The following is an 18,635-nucleotide window of genomic DNA, read 5'->3' on the forward strand; positions in this document are numbered from 1 at the left end:
AGCCCTGTGACACTAGGCCACATAATGGCTTTTGAAAGACTTCCCTGCACCGCTTAAAGTGTTTCCAGCACTCTGTCGTCAGCCATTTTTTAAATTAAAACCTGAGTAATTTTACATAAATGTCTGGATAGAGATTGCTTTTGGTGGTTTCAAAGCATAAAACAGGACGCACTATCATTTTAACAACGGTTTTGGGGGCTTCTCTACCGTTTTCCTTAAAAAAAAAAATGTGATGGAACCAACCGAGTGACAGCGTAGCCTTCCAGCCGGAGAAAAACACACGAGTGTCCAATAAATCCCCCAAACTATTATAAAATATTAGCTAATCTTTTTACAATTCAGAATGACATGGATGGGGATTTTTTAACAGGTGCATTACTGCTGAAGTGCCTTGGGGGCAGAGATTAGCTACTGTGCCAATGCATGACTGCAGGACTGAATGAATAATGCCACAAGCTGAGTATTACTGTGACTGGTGACTATGAGGACTAATTCTGCTGCAATCTGAATGTCAATATTTAAGCTTATACTGTATATCCCCAGAACTGACATTTCTTCACCCCGCAGATATTTTGCAGCTTATAGAAATGATGTCAGGATGTGTAGTAATTTGTAAACTCATCTATTATTTATCACAGACCAGCCGGGGCGATAAACTTCTCGGTGCGCCAACATATCTACATGTTATTTGTGCTAATATTGTTTTTGAATGGACCGTGTGAAATAAAATGTCGGGATTTTTTTTTCAGTCTGTATAAGACAACAGGATGGTTGGAGAGGAAGAAAGTGAAATGTCACCTACTCAACCTCAGAGATTAGGTGCAAAAATCAGGGTGGCAAAAGTTAACAAGACATGCTGTTCTCACCACTTGTCAACTTGTGTCAAGATGCCCCTTGGCAAGCACTTTAACTTCCAATATCCTCAGATGAACTGCTCGTGGCTGTAATAAGCCATTTAGTTTGCAGCCTTCCTTCCCTCTGTACCCTGTTATCTGAGTTTGGCTCTCTAAATTATTTCGCTCATAAAACTACACGCAATAAAAATGTCAAACTGAAATTAAAAGTCGGTTTATATACTGAATTATTTACTTTTTAGTTCAAAATTGTAATTATTATAGAGGCTGAGAATACCCTACTTGCAATTATTTTAGTAAAGCTGTTATGTCAAGGTCACATGTTAATAAGCTTCTTTTCTTGTGATAATGGGTAAATTTATCTTGCTGTCTTGAGGGAAAAAAAAGCTGATTTCTCGAGATAACAAAATCATGTATCATGAGAAAACAGCATTTGCTTTCTTGTTATCACAAAATAGTGACAGTGATAAAAATGAGTGTCAATACACCAGATTTCAGCCCTCAAGATCATCACTGATCTTGTCTTTAAATCACAAAGATTAATCTGAATCTCTAACAGAGACAGTGAAAGTTGCTGCCTGGTATACCTTGACTGAAGTACAGTTGCTGCATTTGTTAAGATGCCATCTATGCATGCTGGCATGATACTCCTGATCCCTAACAAACATAAGTACGTTGTAATTGGAGGAAACGACCTTTTGTTCTCAGACTGATTATCTCATTATCTTAAGATAGCAAAGTTCGTTTCCTCAATAACTCAAGATTAAAAACAACATAATTGCAAATATGCCATTCTCACCTTCCATAATTACCAAAGAAAAGATACCCCCGACCACCACCACCACCCACCAGCCCCCACAGACACACATGTGGGTTGATGTCGTTAGCTGATCAGCTAGTACCGTTTGTAATTTCAGCACTCTGTACATCAGCTGATTCTGTAGGTGGGTTTATTGATGCAAGCAAAGGGTACCTAAGGGTGGAAACTTCACCACTGTCTCAGCATATCAGGCCCACTTCATGTCATGATTCAAACCATGCAGAAACATAGGAAGTGCAACTGGACCCTTGGAAGCGACACTGCTAATGCTAGACCTCTGTCTAATGAGATTACCGCTGTCGGATCAATGTTGAAATAATAAGTGAACCTAGCTAGCTAGGCTAATAGCTTCAACTTTGTAGTGGAAAGTAGGGAATCTAGCCTACTAGCTTCCACTTTCTGAGTTCACTGCATGATGCATCCTCCTGAATGTTGGTTTGGTTTTAAATCACGGGCTGTCAAAGTCCAGACAGTTAGGACAAAGCCCCTCCAAATTTCCCCTCAAAGTACTCTGTATTCCCCTTTTAATAACTTATGAACTTATGTAATATTTTATTATTTGCAATCACTGAGCCTACACTGAAACGGTTTGATTTGACACTTTAAAACCTCTTCTTTAAATGACAGTCGTTGGTACCTTACCAACAATAGCTGATGTGTACCAGTAGAAAAATGGGGGAAAAAAATGTCTTGCATCAAGTTTATGGGGCAGCTTCGAGCTCCTGTAAGTCTCAGATGTCAGACAACAGCTGCCATTGAACGCACCCACTCAGAGATTAGAGATTATTTCTACAAATATGTCCTAAAATGTCCTTTCTTCTACTAGAAAAGGGAACCCTCTGCACCATTGCTGCAGCATCATTTAGTTCATATTTCCTTGCTCATTTCAAATCAGATCAACACAGCCTATGGTTGCACGCTCTGCAGTTATTGTCTTGCCAGGCTCTGCTGTGATTGTTTAAAAACTGTCAATCCTAGCACAACATGTTAGCCATTTCACCGGTAATGGATCTTAGAGGCAATGCACTCTTATAGAAAGACCTTGACAAACGGTTCTTAACTGCTCCGCCAAATGATTGCTGCAATATGGAACATCTGTCTACCAGCAATACCAGCACAAATCACTCATTAATCACCTGTTTGTCTCAAACACTGCAGCTCAGCGGTGGCCAAAAAGGTGCCAGCTACTTTATGCTTTCATTAGCGCCTTATAGTGATGATTAGCTGTAGGGCGATTGAAGGAGATTTTAAAGCTTATACAATTCAGAGATTATTAACTCTCTAACCTGTGTTAAAAAAAGCTGTGCAGGAGTAGCAGCTACACGATATATATTTTTGGTAAGATACAGAGATAAGGAGCCTCTGCTCTGACAGAGATGAGATCACAAAGGAGCCGAGATGTTGACACCGTCCCTGTTGTCCTTATATAACGCGTTCCTGTCGCAGGTCTTAGACTTACCACTTTTGTTCCTGTCCCCAGAGGTGGCTGCTTTCCCACCAACTCAAGGTAGAGGACATTGTCGGGACACGGCAGCTTATACATGTTAATGTTCCCTTTTTCCTATTCCACTCCTGTTAGATTGATGGCTCAGCAGTGGTTCTCATTGATCAATCAGACACAATCTGCGTCTCAAATGAACCTAGGCCAGGGGGATTGTGCATTCTTCCAGGGGAACCACATCCCTAAGGGTATGACAGTGTGGTGCACTGGATCGATTGTTTTCAACTTATTTGTGTAAATACTTTGTAACCTTGCCGATTTATCATCTGCATTTCTTTGCCACTGTGAGAGAAAACTACAATAGATATCAGCCCAGCTGGCTGACACGGGGCCTGGCTTGTAATTTTCATCTTTGCGGTCAAGTCAAGAGAAGGATTACAGGAATGATGAGAATTAATTATGCATTTCATCAGCGTGATGGATACCGCACGTTCAACTCAAAACTATATTTCCCCCGAGAACAGAGAGGAGTCTGCTCGTTCCTTCAGTTAATCCTCAGAGAAATGCTGTCAGTTCTCACTCTCAGAACATGAAACTTTTCTGACATAAAATAGAAAAACAGTGATAGGACTTTCTCAGTACGATGGCTAGTGTAGGTGGCTTTTAGTCAGCTTGAGTGCTGAACAATGTGAAGACAAATCTCAAGAATGGTGCATTATGACTGTGAGTAAATGGACAACAAAATACTCAGAAATCACACCTCAATTTTGAAATCCACCCTCAACGGTTCAAATAACATCATAACTGTTATGATGTCTTGTGCTATGCATAGATGTTTTGATCCTGCATTCATGGAAAAAGGGTGTAAAAAGTATTATACATCCGCTTGGAGGAGGCACACATGCACCGTAGATCGCCATCTGTAGTGGCTACACAGACGAGTCTGTTGACCAGTCCGTTGGGTGACAACAAACTGGGAGTACAAGGATGTTCGCACAGACATACACCCTCTGATGACAAAATTTATGCCATACAGACGCCAGCAGATCCTTGCATACTTGTGGACGTGGGAATGTAACACTCCCTTAATGGGAAAATTCACTTGAATGCCTCCTCAAGTCTGAACAAGGACTCAGAAAGACTTGACGAGTTGTTTCATGTCATAAACGCAGAAATGCGATAGTAAATGTTTGGTTCAGTTGATAACTTTTTATGAGAAAAAACTATTACCATTAATCCCAATAACAAGAGAGGTAAAGCAATATTTTAGTGTTTTTAGGAAATGTACAAAGTCACTTTGAAAGATAAAGCTTCAAATGGTTTTAGCACACTTGAACAGCAACATAAATTTTCACGATGATGCTAGTCTCAGCAAATCCATCAGCTAGATGCTACAAATACAACAACCCTAACCTACCCATTGTAGTGTCCATGTTGTTCACACATTATGTCTTAATAACTCTCCAGTATAACAGAACTAGAACTAGATGGTACTCAACTTGTTGTGCTCAAAGTGCCCTGCAAAAAAGAGAAAAGTTTTAAAAAATGATCAGCAGTTTCTCCTTCCAGAAATCACGACCCAGTTACCCAAGTTAATCCACGGACCCTGTTGAGAGCAGTTTGATCTTTCTACTGAACTAAACCTGCCAAGTGTATCACCACACAGAAAGAAGCATTGATCTACATATGGATTAGAGACTTGTGCTCACGATGGTGCAGGGTGTAAACATTAATGGTGTCATCCACAGCTGAGCTGCAACGTTAGAACCACCGAGTTAGCTGGCATGGTGATACGGTTGGTGGCTGTAGTTCTGTTGAAAGAAAATAAATTCCTCCATAAAATTGTTCACAGCGGGGTCTGCAGAGTAACCGGGTCATGATTTCTGAAAAGAGACATTGCTGCTGAGTTTTTTAAATGCACTTTTTGTCACTTCGAGCACCAGAAGCCGAGTGCCATTTAGTTCCATTATGTTCGAGAGAAGGCGGACATCTCTATAGCTGATATCTCCAAAACTCTGCAACTCACACAAAAACAATCTGGATGGATAAAGAGGAATACAGGTGGGAGGAAAAGAATTTTAGAATTTTATGTCCCTCCACGAGTGGACGAATGACTTCCCAACTCTCCAATCTGAGAGCCCGACCCTGCATGTTGTAATGTTGAAACGAGGATGTTTAACCTGCTCGAGTCTGTTGTTTCTGCAGCCTGGGGGAGTTTGACAGATTTGTCATTTCTCTCGAGGTAGTTTGTGATTTTGTATTATGTGTTAAAGCTAAATGGCACGATGACTTCCAAACTGTTATACTGTACAAACTGGCTAATCAAACTATTTACACTCTTGAGATCATTTCAGTGTTGCTCGACTCAACACTGTTGTTCTCCTGGCAGCTGTGTTGTATCATTTGCTAAAAACAAGTCTGAGTTGTCACCCTTCTTCTTACACTGGCCCTAATCTGCCATATAAATAGACTCCACACACTCTTCTGAGTAAAAATGGCACTCCCCTGTTATTTTTTACATTTTTATATTACATCTTGGAGTGTGTTATTGCACATAGTTTCAGATGGAAAATAGGTAGAGTTATATATATTTGGTAATCACTTTAACACATCATTATGGTTTGAAGTGTGGTGTGAACTGCATGGTAGTGTATGGGATTAATGCTGTTGCTATAGTTACCTTCATGTTAATAAAGTTGCGAAATGGAAAGGAGCTGCCGGTTCCAGAAGTAATTTTCCCCTCTCTAAATTCACATTCAATTTTTTTTTTTCTTTCGATGATATTCTCAATATTTCTCAACATAGAAGTACAGGCGTCTCCTGGAAAATTACACCATCCCTCAGGTTTATGTGATGGTGACCAGTTTTAATTCTCTGAACTTTATTTCTGAGAAAATGTTTTGTCTGTTAGTTGGATATATATGATGATACTCTGCCTCTGTTGTTAAGTGGAAGAAGCACGAATATGAGCTGCAGCAAAGTCGATGCATTGTTGCAGGTAGCAGTGGTGGGTAGAGTACTTAAAAGCTATACTCATGTAGTACAAATACAATTAAAAGTGAAAAATACCATTTAAAAAACCTACCCAAGTACAATTAAAGAACCTCTTGGTTAATAATTTATTAAAAGTACAAGTTATTCTTTATTTTTCTTTTAGTTAACAATGACGTTAACTGCTTCTTGCAAAAACGTAGAACATTATGCATGAAAAATGACCACAGCTAACTTGAGCTAGCTACATTTTCACCTACGGTATGTGCAACTTTTCAATGTGCTTGTGGAGGTTAGAGGAGTTTTTAAAAGCAGAGATTTTGGTGGAAAGTGTCCATGGTTTTACATTTAATCCCTAAGATATAAATGGAAAATGTGGCAAAGTGAAATTTGGTTACTGTCTCAAAAATATAATGAGTGATAATAAAGGTATTGTTTTATTTTTACTCATCTCTGTTACTTATAACTAACCTACTCCTGTGCAGTTTGCAAGAAAACACTGAGTCAGTGTTGTAAAATTGACACCGAATCTAAAACTGAATAAGTTTATGAGACAGATTTTATGATCAGTTTTCTCCAAAATGCACTTTTACAGTCGCAGGGAATTCCTCACCTAATGTTTTTTTATGTTTATGTTTTGCAGCTTTGATTATTCTTTCCCAAAGAAGCCGCTGTTTTCTTACACAGTTGTTCATCTTTTGTTCAGATGATGCACTCGGGAGATTTTTCTATTCATCCAAGCTGTAGAAGTGCTCCAGACTTCATATAATTTAATTTAGAAAGGTGCTTTAACTGATGTTTGAGGTGACAGTTCTAACAGACAACTGCAGCCAATTGCAAACAAGTAATTTTAACGTAATTTCTGGTAAATTTAGAGTTAATTTAAACACTGTTGGGGAACTTAACACATTATATTGGAGCTAACCCACATACATCATGTATGTAAACACTTATTTTCAAAGTATCAAGCTGATAAATATAGACATAAAGTTAAGTATAAGTACCTCAAAACTGTATTTAAACACATTACTTAATCTATTGCTCTTAATTACTTCCCACTTTGAGCTATATATTTTATGAACCACTTTAAACGTTTATGTGAACAAAGCATTACCGTCTGGTTCCAGGAGATTTCCCCAGCTGCCCAGCAGAGCAGAGTTAGTGCTCATTTGTGGCAGATTCCTGGAGGATCTATCTCACGAGTGATCAGCCAGCAGCTGGTCCACAGTTGGCTGTCGGCCATCGGTCGGCTGTCTGAACCGTTGGATCTAAGATTACTACAAACAGCTACAAACATATCGATAAACAGTGATGCATGAAGCTGTAGTTGAGCATTTCCGGACAAACTGACCAGGATTTATGTTAGTCCTCATGCACATCATCATTTATCAGGTGAAGATGTTTGTTTTCGCTTGGATCTCTTCTTAAGAATAATGTTTTCACTTCCAAAATGATTCTTCCTGGAGGGATGGGGTTCTAGCCAGAACCATTTGTTTTTGAAGAACCCCTTTTTGAAGACAGGGTTTGTTAAGTGTTCCACAAATAAATGTTTTTATCCAAAGAACACTATTTTGGAAGAAAGAGTTGTTTGAGGATTGATAAAAGCACAAGTGTTAAAAGATCCTCAACCTCAAATATTCAAATGTTCAAATCCGTGTTTCAAAAGTGTTTTTAAATGTGGACTCAAGTGTATGTGAGACCCACTTCCTTATCTGTGGAATATAATATGGTTCTTTGTGGAACCCTCAGGAAACAAGAGGGTTAAAGGTGAAACCCTGACAAAATGGGTACTTTTAGATCCCTCTTTGTATCTTCTAAATGGAAACCTCTATAATGTAAACGGGTTGTTGGTAGAAACCTCTGGGTGGGTTCTAGATGAAACCCTTGTAATATAAAAGGTGTTTTGGTAGAACCCCCATGATGGGTACTAGTTAGCACCCTTAGAAGGTGTAAAGGTTCTTGATAGAAACCCAGTCGGGGTTCTAGGTGGACGTATAACTCTTGGTTGGGTTCTATGTAGAACCCCCTGAATGGGCTCCACGTGGCACTTTTATAAAAGTTTCTACCAGGAATCAAAAAGGGTTCTCCTATAGGTTTTTCTCACCAACAACCAACCTGCCCCCGTTCTGGTTCAAGCACCAAATTGGGAACCATTTTGAGCATCTCCACCAAATATAATTTGGTACCTGAAAAGTCAGTTCCCTAATGTAACCAAGAAAAAAAGCAGGTTTTCCTTGGGAACCAAAGTGAGCATGTATCATTCTACAAGTTGTCGTGCATTGTGCAATGCTATTGACGACATCCTTGATTACTGTGGTTCCACTCAGTTCTGGTGGAAATGTGAACTGGTTCACTAGGTCCAAGAATCTTGAGTGGAACTGGCTTTAGAACCAGAGCTAATTTGGTGGAAAGCGAGCCTCTGGGAGAGGGTTCTGGGTGGAACCATTTCACCCTATAAGGGTTCTCTGCATGTAGTACCTCTCTGGGTGGAACATTTCACAGATGGTCGGAGGTGTAACTCTTTATGTTGCATTTCTTCGTAGAGCCTCGCCTGGAACGGGCTCCAAAAAGGGTTCTCCAATGGGGACAAGCCAAATAACCCTATATGTTTCTTGTTAGCACCTTTATTTCTAAGATTGTGGATTGAACCCTCCATAGAAGGGGTCCCTTTAGAACCTCTCAATAGATGCCTTGGGTGAAACCCTTAACAGATGATTCTAGGTATAACCCTTTATGTTGGGTTCTATATAAAACCCCCTGAATGGGCTCCAGTTGGAGCCTTTATAAATGGTTCTACCAGGAAGCCAAAAGGGTTTTTTCTCCTTGAGGCAGACAGAAGAACCCTATATGGTTCTAGTTAGTACCTTTATTTCTAAGAGTGCAAGTCTATGTAACTTTGTGTTGTGACCCAATTTCTTTTCCCCTCGATCAGCCCGGGCGGTTGACAAATGCACGGTCTCATGTGGAGGAGGCAGACACTGGGAGAAGTCGCTGATGTTTCCTGTCGAATAGAGAGATCCACCTCAGGCGGCGTCAGCTTCGTCCTTATTTGTCATAAGTGTCCGCTGTTTCCCATGGCTAAAGACAAAGGCCAAAGAACGTATGAGGAACATGCATTTTTAATGTGACATTCTCATCAAATTCACCACAGTGGACTGAGCAGAATGCCAATGACGCTTTATTCTTCTTCCAATTACAGCGAGGCGATGCAACAATATGAATGTAAGCCGTGAAGGGCACGTCTGCCTCTAACATGACGAAGTCTGAACAGTTCATCTCTTGTGAGTCCGAACTTGTGAGTTTTATATTGACATTGGTGCAGTGTTTTATTAAGAAATTCTTTTTCAAAGACGTATTCAGAAGCATTAATCAGAAGAGCACAATAGCAGGAAAATGTTGAGAAAAGCAGTGCATGCCTGTGTAGAATCATCAGTTTAATGTCAGAGCCACATTATCCTCCCTTTGTGCCCCCTGTCAAGAAAATGATGTCTCCACTGATGGTGAATAATACAGGACATAAGTGAGCAGTATATCACCATTATAGCTTACATTATTTATACAACATGACATCCTGGTGAATGCTGATTTGACCAGACTCACCTTTATCTTGTTGCAAATATGCTGACCATTACTCTGTGCCCGTTATTTGACAGCCCTGAAATGTCACCGGAGACTGAGAGATAGTTGGATTCACTGGAAGAGGAAAGAGTGCGAGAATGTAAATAATTCTTGCCGGCACCAAACCGTAGCTTTCATCCGTGATGTTCTTTTGCGGTAGTCGGTCCACACTCCATCATTATAATGAGGGAGGCTCAATTAGACAAGGTCTACAATGGGGGTTTTAAATGTCACAGTGCAGGTCCTGACATTTCTCTGTTTGATATGGAATCAGAATGGGAGCGCCGGAGTTCACAGAGAGAACTAATCTCAACTTCCCAAATAACAAATTCAACCCTGTCACAAAGCGGCGAGGGAAGGCTGGCGCAGCCACTTTGGAGACATTTACACCCAACAATGCTAGCTCGCCCCTCTCAGAGCGCTCTAATTATTGAATTGAATGTATTAGCATTGTTCAGGTTTGTAATTAGCCCTTGGAGGTTAGCATGTTTACGAGACGCATGTAATGAAGGCTCTTTGGGTATTTTATCTAAAAGGTTATTTGGTCGTCAAATCAAATCTGATTAAAGAATGACAAACTTTAAACTTGTGGTAATTGGAGTGACCAAAATTACCAGCAGGGATGTAGCGGAGGGTAAATACATGTAGACACAGTTTATTCTCAAACAGTGTGCCCCATGTTAGCGTTACGTAAGCATACTTTACACTAGAGCGCTAAAACCCTCTCGCAGTTCTAAATTGAGAGTTGTATCCTCGTGTTAAGAGAAAATATACATATGACATTATCTGAAACCTGCTGCATCGAGGGGGAACTTTTCTATTTTGTTCATTTTGGAGGCCCCTGTGAACAAAATGGCATTATTTCCATCGCCATAACCACTAAATACGCCGTCAAAAACAAATACATCTGAATTAAAGTCAGTGGCGAGTGCAAAACTTGGCCTGGTTTTAGTAAATGCTGTGCAACATGGACCTGTAGCGAGTTGAATTTTAGACATTTCACCCATGTCTCACTCATTTCCATTGTTAGATCATCAGGACAAGTCCAGGGGAGAAATTAATAAATTACTGCATAATCACACTCTTTTGGGACAGGTTTTTTTTTTTTCAACTGACAGCTCACACCTCCTATTATAATATTCCTCTGCAAGCTAACAAAGCAAGCTAATGGAAAAGTGTGATTTGCTGGATTAACGGGTCACCCTGGATCACATTAGACAGGATAAATTTATGCATACGCCCCTGAGTTCAAGATGACTATTCAAAACTATTAGTGCAGGGAGAGATTTTTAATATAAGAAACTGACTCAAAAATGAATTTCAGACTTTTTTTTTTTTTTTTTGGCAATAAAGGCCTGAAGAATTAACACAGAGCCCTATATGAAAAGTCAATTATTATCACTCATTATTTGTGTGTTTTTCCCTGTTGTTTGTTGTTGTATACATCTGTTAATATAATTTCCTATCACCAGCTGGCGTTTAATATAGTTTTATAAATGATGTTGCAAACAGCATGACTGCTCCATGCGTCAATGCATAGAGCTACGTTCACAAACATCAAACAGCAGGGAAAAGGAGACAAATAATAACCTCATCAGCATTCTGTAGAATTAAATCTTGGGTAATTGTTTTTTTCTGTTTAAGTGAGCCGAAAGTCCTGTTATTAGTAGTTTAACCACCCGTTTTTATACTTCTCTAAAAGCCTACTGTAGTTTAAATTACCATGAATGTCACTCAATAGCCTGTCAACTCCCCCAGCATTACAGTGGCTACAGGAAACTACTGTGTTGACTTCAGAGGCCCCTGTGGACAAAAGTGGCAGGGTAACCGGTTAAAAACTCCTTTGCACTGCTGCAGTCAACACTTTTGAAGTGAAGGGGTTTTATATTTTAAGCGAGTGGACAAAGGGTTAAAGAGAGAGGAGACAGACGTAGGGGAGAAAACTCTGGATGTAATATTGGAGACAGTGAAAAATGGAGAAAGTAGAGAAGGTGTAACTGATTCAGGGTCCAAGAAGAAGATGAAAGAGGCAAAGAGAGAGAAACTGATTCAGAACCAACCCTGGAGTCAGGTGATGGAGAGACCAATTGTGTGGGACAAAAAAAAAAAAAAAAAACTTCTATAACTTGTAGTTTTTAGAGCGTGATCTAGATCCAACTAAATTCAAAAGGCAAGATTGAATCCTGTTATAAAATGTAGATGGATCTTTTGATAGAAGGACTAACACTACTCGACCTCCATATTTTTTGAATGATTATTTTCTTATGCTGACAGAGGCCTGTTTATGTCAAAAGAAAGAAAGAAAGCAGCAAAAGTGTTTTAGTTATGATCATTTGAGCAGTACATGTGTGAGTGTGTGTTTTCATATAGCCTGAGTCAAACTGTCACTTTATATGATTTTGCTTCAACAAATCCACATCTTTCTTTTTATTTTAATTCTGTTATATCCGAAGCATTGATCTATTATTAAGGCCGTACAGATTGTGACTGTGTCAAGACTGTTATTTGACACAACAGATTCTATTTAGATTTATCGCACATAGTCTAAAGTGCATTGTGTGTGTGCGTTCAAGGCGTGTCCAACTCCACTTTGCAATTTAAGTGGCACATTATCTGGGCTCAAAGAGAGGGGTTCTGTTTATTCCCTTGAATTAATCACTGCAGGTGGGTGAAATAGGGTGACGCATCACCCCATTAAGAGAGATGCTGTGTGTACATTTATGTACGAGGCACAGCAGCATGACGATGTTACCACAGTTACTGTTGAAAACAGCCTCAACACTCATACATCAGTGTAAAGAAATCATCTGGAAGGCTTGCACAGCTCGACATTATTTAAAAGATGGTTTAATGATCAGAGAGGCTGCTTTCAGTGATTTTAAACATCTCCATTTATGCAGTAATGTCACTGCTCCATTAATAATTGAGCGGCAAAAGAAAAATCTGTAGTTATAAACTTGACAGCACAGAAGAAACTCTCCAGAAGAAACAGAGGAAATAAACTTTTATAGAGAGCTCTGATGGAAGTCAGGATTTATATGGCTGCTTTATTCCAAACAATTTCACTGTAGGAACTTTGACTGCATGTGAGATATTTGGGTTTTGCAGAATAACACAGGACATTAATTGACATGAGAGCTGGAGTTACAGCTGCTGTGCCTTGTGCATGAATGCACACAGCATCTCTCTTAATGAGGAGACACTTCATCCTATTTCACCCACCTGCAATGCTATTAATCAGAATGTTCATTTTTATGACCCAGAGATGAACTATAATGCCCTAGAGTAGATGCATCGTGAACCTTATGGCACATTTCACTGAATAATGTGCCCTTTAAATATAGGAAATAGGAAAATACTGCGGCTTTGACTTTAGACTAGCTTATGGTTGGTTAATGGTGCAATTGCTTTCTGCTGCCATTCGGCATAAAAATGACAACTGCATCGGTTTGAAAACAGAAATGACAACTGTGATTTACACTGAGAGGAAGGTCTTGGTCTCATCTTGTTTTGGACATATTTTAACTCTGTCTTGTTGCCGTCTAGGACAAAGAGGACTCAGAATTTACAAAGTCATAATCTTGATCTTGGTCTCAATACCTCACAGTCTTGGTCTTGACTTTAGGTGGTCTTGATCTTTTGAAAGGTCCATCTTTTCATCCATCTTGGTCCTCAAGTCCCATTGTAGCTGCATTAACATAGGGTTAAACTACCCTTTATGTACAGCTGTAGCCCTGATTACAAGCACTTGCAAACAACCGAGTGAATGTGGAGGACAAAAAACATCTTGAGTGATTTTGCATACTGGGAGTCATGACAGGTCAATTTTTAGATGTGACCATATCGGGACCAGGCATGCAGGGACAACATGCTGCCTCGGCTTGAATGTCAAAAAACAGACTGTTGCCTTCCTATCACTAGCAGAAATAGTGGCCGTACAGTGGATAAATTACCATCCGCGCCATGCTCCAGCTCGACTCTAATAAGCACCGGATTGTTCACGAAAATGGGGAGAAAAAACCAGAGAGGGTGAAAAGATAGAAATCCATTTGTAAGTCTGGGCTGTGACTATTTGCATGGCGATGAAGGCCCCGAGTGTTCTGCAGTGTTCAGATGTGAGTCCCAGACAATAGAGCCTGTGTTTGTTCTTCTCCAGGAAGTTTGAGAAGGGCAGAAAAGGGGAGAGAAGAAGAAGAAAAGGGGAGGTCGTCAGCAGAGGGGATTACGCATTGTGAGAACCACGCGTATTCGCTTCTGCTATTGTGGTGACTGAATTGCTTTCCAGTACCAGGGTATTTAGTCAAGCAGATTGTGTTTCTTTACGCCCCGCGATGATCTCTCTTGACAACGGTTGGTGACAAGTGGCTTTAGGGGACGGCAGCATCACACAAACAGGTGGGTGTGTTGGTGGTCGCTATACATCCCATAAGTGGTGATCTTTTATCAGGCAATAATTAGATGCATTTTTATGTATTATCCAGGAAAGGATGTATAGAGGAATACAAAGAGTAAAGAGGTTTTCAATATAAAAACAGCACCAGAAAGGCTGAAATTACAAAAAACGCAATCACGTCTACATGAGTCCAGGGGTTCTTTGTATTTCTCACAGCAAGAAATGTTTTTGCATCTTTTAAGACGACTGCTGGATTTTTCATAGTGTTGTGCCTTTTGAAAGAACTGACGATGATGTTTGAAATTGCTAAAGACTCGCTTTAAAGTGTATTTAATGAAGTGTAACAAAGTGATGTAGCTGTGTCAAGGTTTTTTTTTTTTGTTTTTTTTTTTTAGGAAAAGTTTATTTAACAAATAATAAACACTTTTTGCGCCCTGTTGAGGAGCTGTAACTACTATAGTGTGACACTAACTTTCAGGGCTGTTCACCTTTGGAAACTGAGTGTTAAAAATTTCCTTCAAATGTGGCTTTATCAAATAATGAATTGACAACTGCCATGACCTTTCTTGAGGTGGGTCACTTCTTAGCGTGGTAACATTTGTGACATTTATCCATTATCCATTATTTTGTTCAAGTGCAGTATTTATCTGTAACTGCAGAACATCCTCAGTATATGAGCAGAAAGCCTTGGCAAAACAATGAAGTGGAATAGAAACTGTCAACATGACAGGGCATCACAATGTCTTTTCATAACAAAGGCCCACAGACACTTGAACTGAAAAGAGGAGTCAACATTGCAGCGTAGTAATCGTGTGCTCAACTTGGGTTCTGCTTTTAAAATAAGTAATTTTTGTTACCGGCCGAGATGGTCTTGTGGGTAATTTGTGTATGTGACATTGTCCAACATGTTTGTTGTGGAAAATATCAATGAGTCTTTTCTGGTGTGTCAAAGAAGTACCATGACTTTAGAGGTAGTTATGCTGCTTTAGGTCACGTGCATTCAAATTAATTCTTGAATCGGTTAGAGTTAGGGTTACAGTGGCACACTGCCTCTGTGTGCTGTTATAGAGATAACTACCCAAGACAGCCTAAACTCGGGTGGAGCACATGATGACATGATGTCATGATGATGTAATATTATATACATTTTTTGGCCCCCATGTTTAACCCTAGTCAGCACCCATGGCGTAGTAGTAGTTTGAATTTTCTGAAGTGAGGCTGTATGAGGTGAGGGTCATACTGCCCTGAGGTTGGAGAAGCAGCAGGAGAAAACTAAGCAATGTATCGCTGTGGAGAGGGTCAGCAGCAAAACGTGTTGAACCACCTAAAAAAATCAAGATCGGTTTAAGTGTACGCTATATTCAGAATAATTTCACTACTTTATCTTGCCGTGAGCCAGCTTTTTCTCAAGAGGAAACAGCTGTTATGTAAACCAAATATCTCTCTCTCCAAAGCAACCAAGCTCCTTCAGCAAAAACAATCATTTTACCTCGCAGAACACACAAGTTGCTGGTCTACCACCACCTTGGTCGGTTAATTAGTTTGTGTAATTGTGTGACTTCTGAGTTTTTAAGGCTTAGTTCGTACTCATGGAAGTCAAACAACAACACAAACAAACAAAACGATTAAGGCAGTGGTAGACCAACAACTGGTATTCTGCAAAATGAAATTACTGATTTTGCCTCTGGAGTTTGGTGGGTTTGGCTTATATAACGAGAGTTTTCCATCAGAAAAGGTTGTCTGACGGCAAGATAAAGTTGGGAAGATATTCTAAATATAGCGTACATTTGAACTGATTTTTCTTTTTTTTTTTAGGTAGGACTTTTTTTTAGGTTGCTGAAATACATTTTGCTTCTGACTCTGTCCAAAACAGTACATTGCTTATCTTCCTACACCAGTGCTCCTGCTGCTTCTTCAAACTGGGGGCATGTTGACTGTCATCTCCTACATGCAATACACTGCACTACACTATAGATAAGTACCTCATACATCCCCACTTCAAAAAATCCAAAACAGTCTCTTTAAGATGATCGTCTGCTTTCAGTATGTTGTCCATGTCTGATACTTCTTTGAAGCTTAATTTAAAACTTTGTCAGAAACTTTTATCGCCATAATTAAGTCTTTATAGATAAACTCCTTTAGTTTAAAAATCCACTCATCTCTTTTTTTTATTCTGGAGCATCAGTTAATTGTTTTTAATGAAAAAGAAAGAAGACAAATTATAGGATGTAGTCCTATCTGATAAATGTCAGTGGAAATTCGTGACACTTGCTAAACAGTGATGATTTCCACTTGCGCACGCAATAAAATCAAACAAATTACTCACACGAAGGCTTGACACTCCCCTGTTGTTCTCCCTCAGTCTCTGGACTCATTTGAGGTCCTGATTTAGGAAACATAAACTACATGTCAGCGTTATTGTTTTATGGAGCTGAACAGTAAACAACAAGTCCCATGATGAGCTCCCACATGACCAATTAAGGACATTTTGTCTTGGAAGGGTGAACTTAAAGACGTGAGGCTTAGCAGATGGATTTGTCTTCAAGATTGCAAATAGCTGCGGTTAAATGAGAAGTGTGAGCCTACAGTTTATTTACGCCCATTGTCACTTATTCAAACATAATTTCATATTTTTTTCTGTCTTTTTTCAATTATCCTACATAAGACCAAGACAGAAGATTGATGCATAAAAAACAACATAATTAATGCTAATATAAAGTTAGTGTCACGTAGCACTTAACGTTGGCAGCGCGTACTGATATTGATTGTGTCATCCACAATGTCAAGTAGGAGCTGCTTTCTCTTTATTGCCGCATTTCAACATTTGCGTTGGCACATTAGACACATTTTAACATCATCCAGGAACCATTTCTACAACAGAGCGACATTTTATTAGCTAGAACACATCACCATATAGGAAAATAATGTGACGGTCTCAGCGCATCTAGTGCTTAACATTGTGAGACTGCAGCTCATTGTCATTCTGTCATGTGGCAGACTAGCGTACTGTACATACAGGCTACAGGAAGTCTGCTGGAAATGGGAAGAAGGCCTATTAGAGGTAATGAATGGTTGTCAACCTCAGGGCACTCTGCATGTACTGCGTGTCAGTAAAAATGAGAATTTCTTTTGAAAGGAGAAAAGTGACCATGGAGTTCAGTGGTGTTTCTTATATGTTTTTTTAGCTTCTCTTGATTTTTTTCTCATGACTTAAACCCCATGTAAATGATAAAAGATGGATCGGTATTATAAAAACGCTTATATTGAGCAACATTTTATCATTTTAATCCTTAAAAGGGCAAGCACATATAAATATTTTAGAAAACTCATTCTTGAGAATTGGGACAAAACTGTATTTTGAGGGTTTTTTGATTTTTACTCTGTAATTATGCTTGGAAAACCTTTAAAAAATACTTCTTACTATGACTGTACCATGAAATTAAAAAAATGGGACATTTTGTCAACTCTGTCAGACCAAGTTGATGTCTACATTTAATTAAAAAAATGTAATCACTATGGCGCGTATCTTTTAAAAGATATTTTTAGCAGTTTAGCGTAATTGAAGAGTAATAATCAAAGCCCACTCAGTGTACAGTTTTGCCCAAATGGTCAAGAATGAGTGTGTGATTGTCTCTGTTTTATACCTTTATCCTCCAGGATACAAACATTCAGTGTCTGATAATCCAAGCTATGTAAATGTAATTTATTATTTTTCAACAAGAACATTGGGATCATCCTTGGAAAAGGAAAATAAACAGAAAAAAATAGCACCTGTCTTTGACACTATGTATGATGTCATTTTGGATTTTTGATGCAAATTATGAGTATATTTTTGAATGTTGTCATGAAGTCACATGACCTGCATCTTGACCCTCCTCCCCCTCAGTATTTTTATGTTATAAAGTGCAGCCACCTAATGTCCCCCCCTCCCACAGCCTGTCAAATAACTGCATCTCCCAGGATACAAAAACCATCAGACTTTGGCAGCAGGGTCATCATTATTATCAAGCACAATCAAGATACCTGTCACACATGGACTTGCTCCCTAATGCCTTTGCTATTTACAGACATGGGGCTGGCATACCCATTATTTCCCCTGAATTTCATCACTTATTTCTAGAAAGGTCCATCTTGTTAAATTGGCACCTAAACATCTGTTGACCTGTGCACTATTCCAGCCACATCAGTGGTAGGCTGATACCCCCAGGAAGATTTTTAGGCAGACTCCTTGGCATGTTGGCAGCTGAGCAGTTGCTCAGAGTAACATCATTGAGGGCTGTTGTCTAGCTTTGGCTCAAGGCGTTCGGTTCGGGCGCGTGCTTGGCAGCCCTACGAAAGACCATAACAGCTCACGATTCACTGGCCACTAATTGGAATGTCACTCCGCAATGCTCGGAGATATGAATACGGCCCGTAAAGACATACATAAGCACAAACACGTACTTTCATTCACGTGCTGTATTGAAATTGAATTTCAGAAATGAAAGCCTGCATCAGTAATTGATTTTACCAGCTCAT

The 18,635-nt window shown here is 39.5% G+C and overlaps 1 protein-coding gene across 1 annotated transcript in view; it reads left to right on the forward strand.

Moving 5' to 3' along the window:
• Positions 1-13,985: 13,985 nt before the first annotated feature.
• Positions 13,986-18,635, forward strand: part of cdh19 (cadherin 19, type 2) — a 34,285-nt gene continuing 29,635 nt past the window's right edge. Inside the window, exon 1 of the mRNA XM_084747145.1 lies at positions 13,986-14,119. The gene's annotated coding sequence lies outside the window, so the exon portion shown is untranslated. The remainder of the gene's footprint in view (positions 14,120-18,635) is intronic.

Source organism: Lutjanus erythropterus, chromosome 21 (assembly GCF_056507025.1).
Source record: "Lutjanus erythropterus isolate fLutEry1 chromosome 21, fLutEry1.hap2, whole genome shotgun sequence".
NCBI classification, from domain to species: Eukaryota; Metazoa; Chordata; class Actinopteri; order Lutjaniformes; family Lutjanidae; genus Lutjanus; species Lutjanus erythropterus.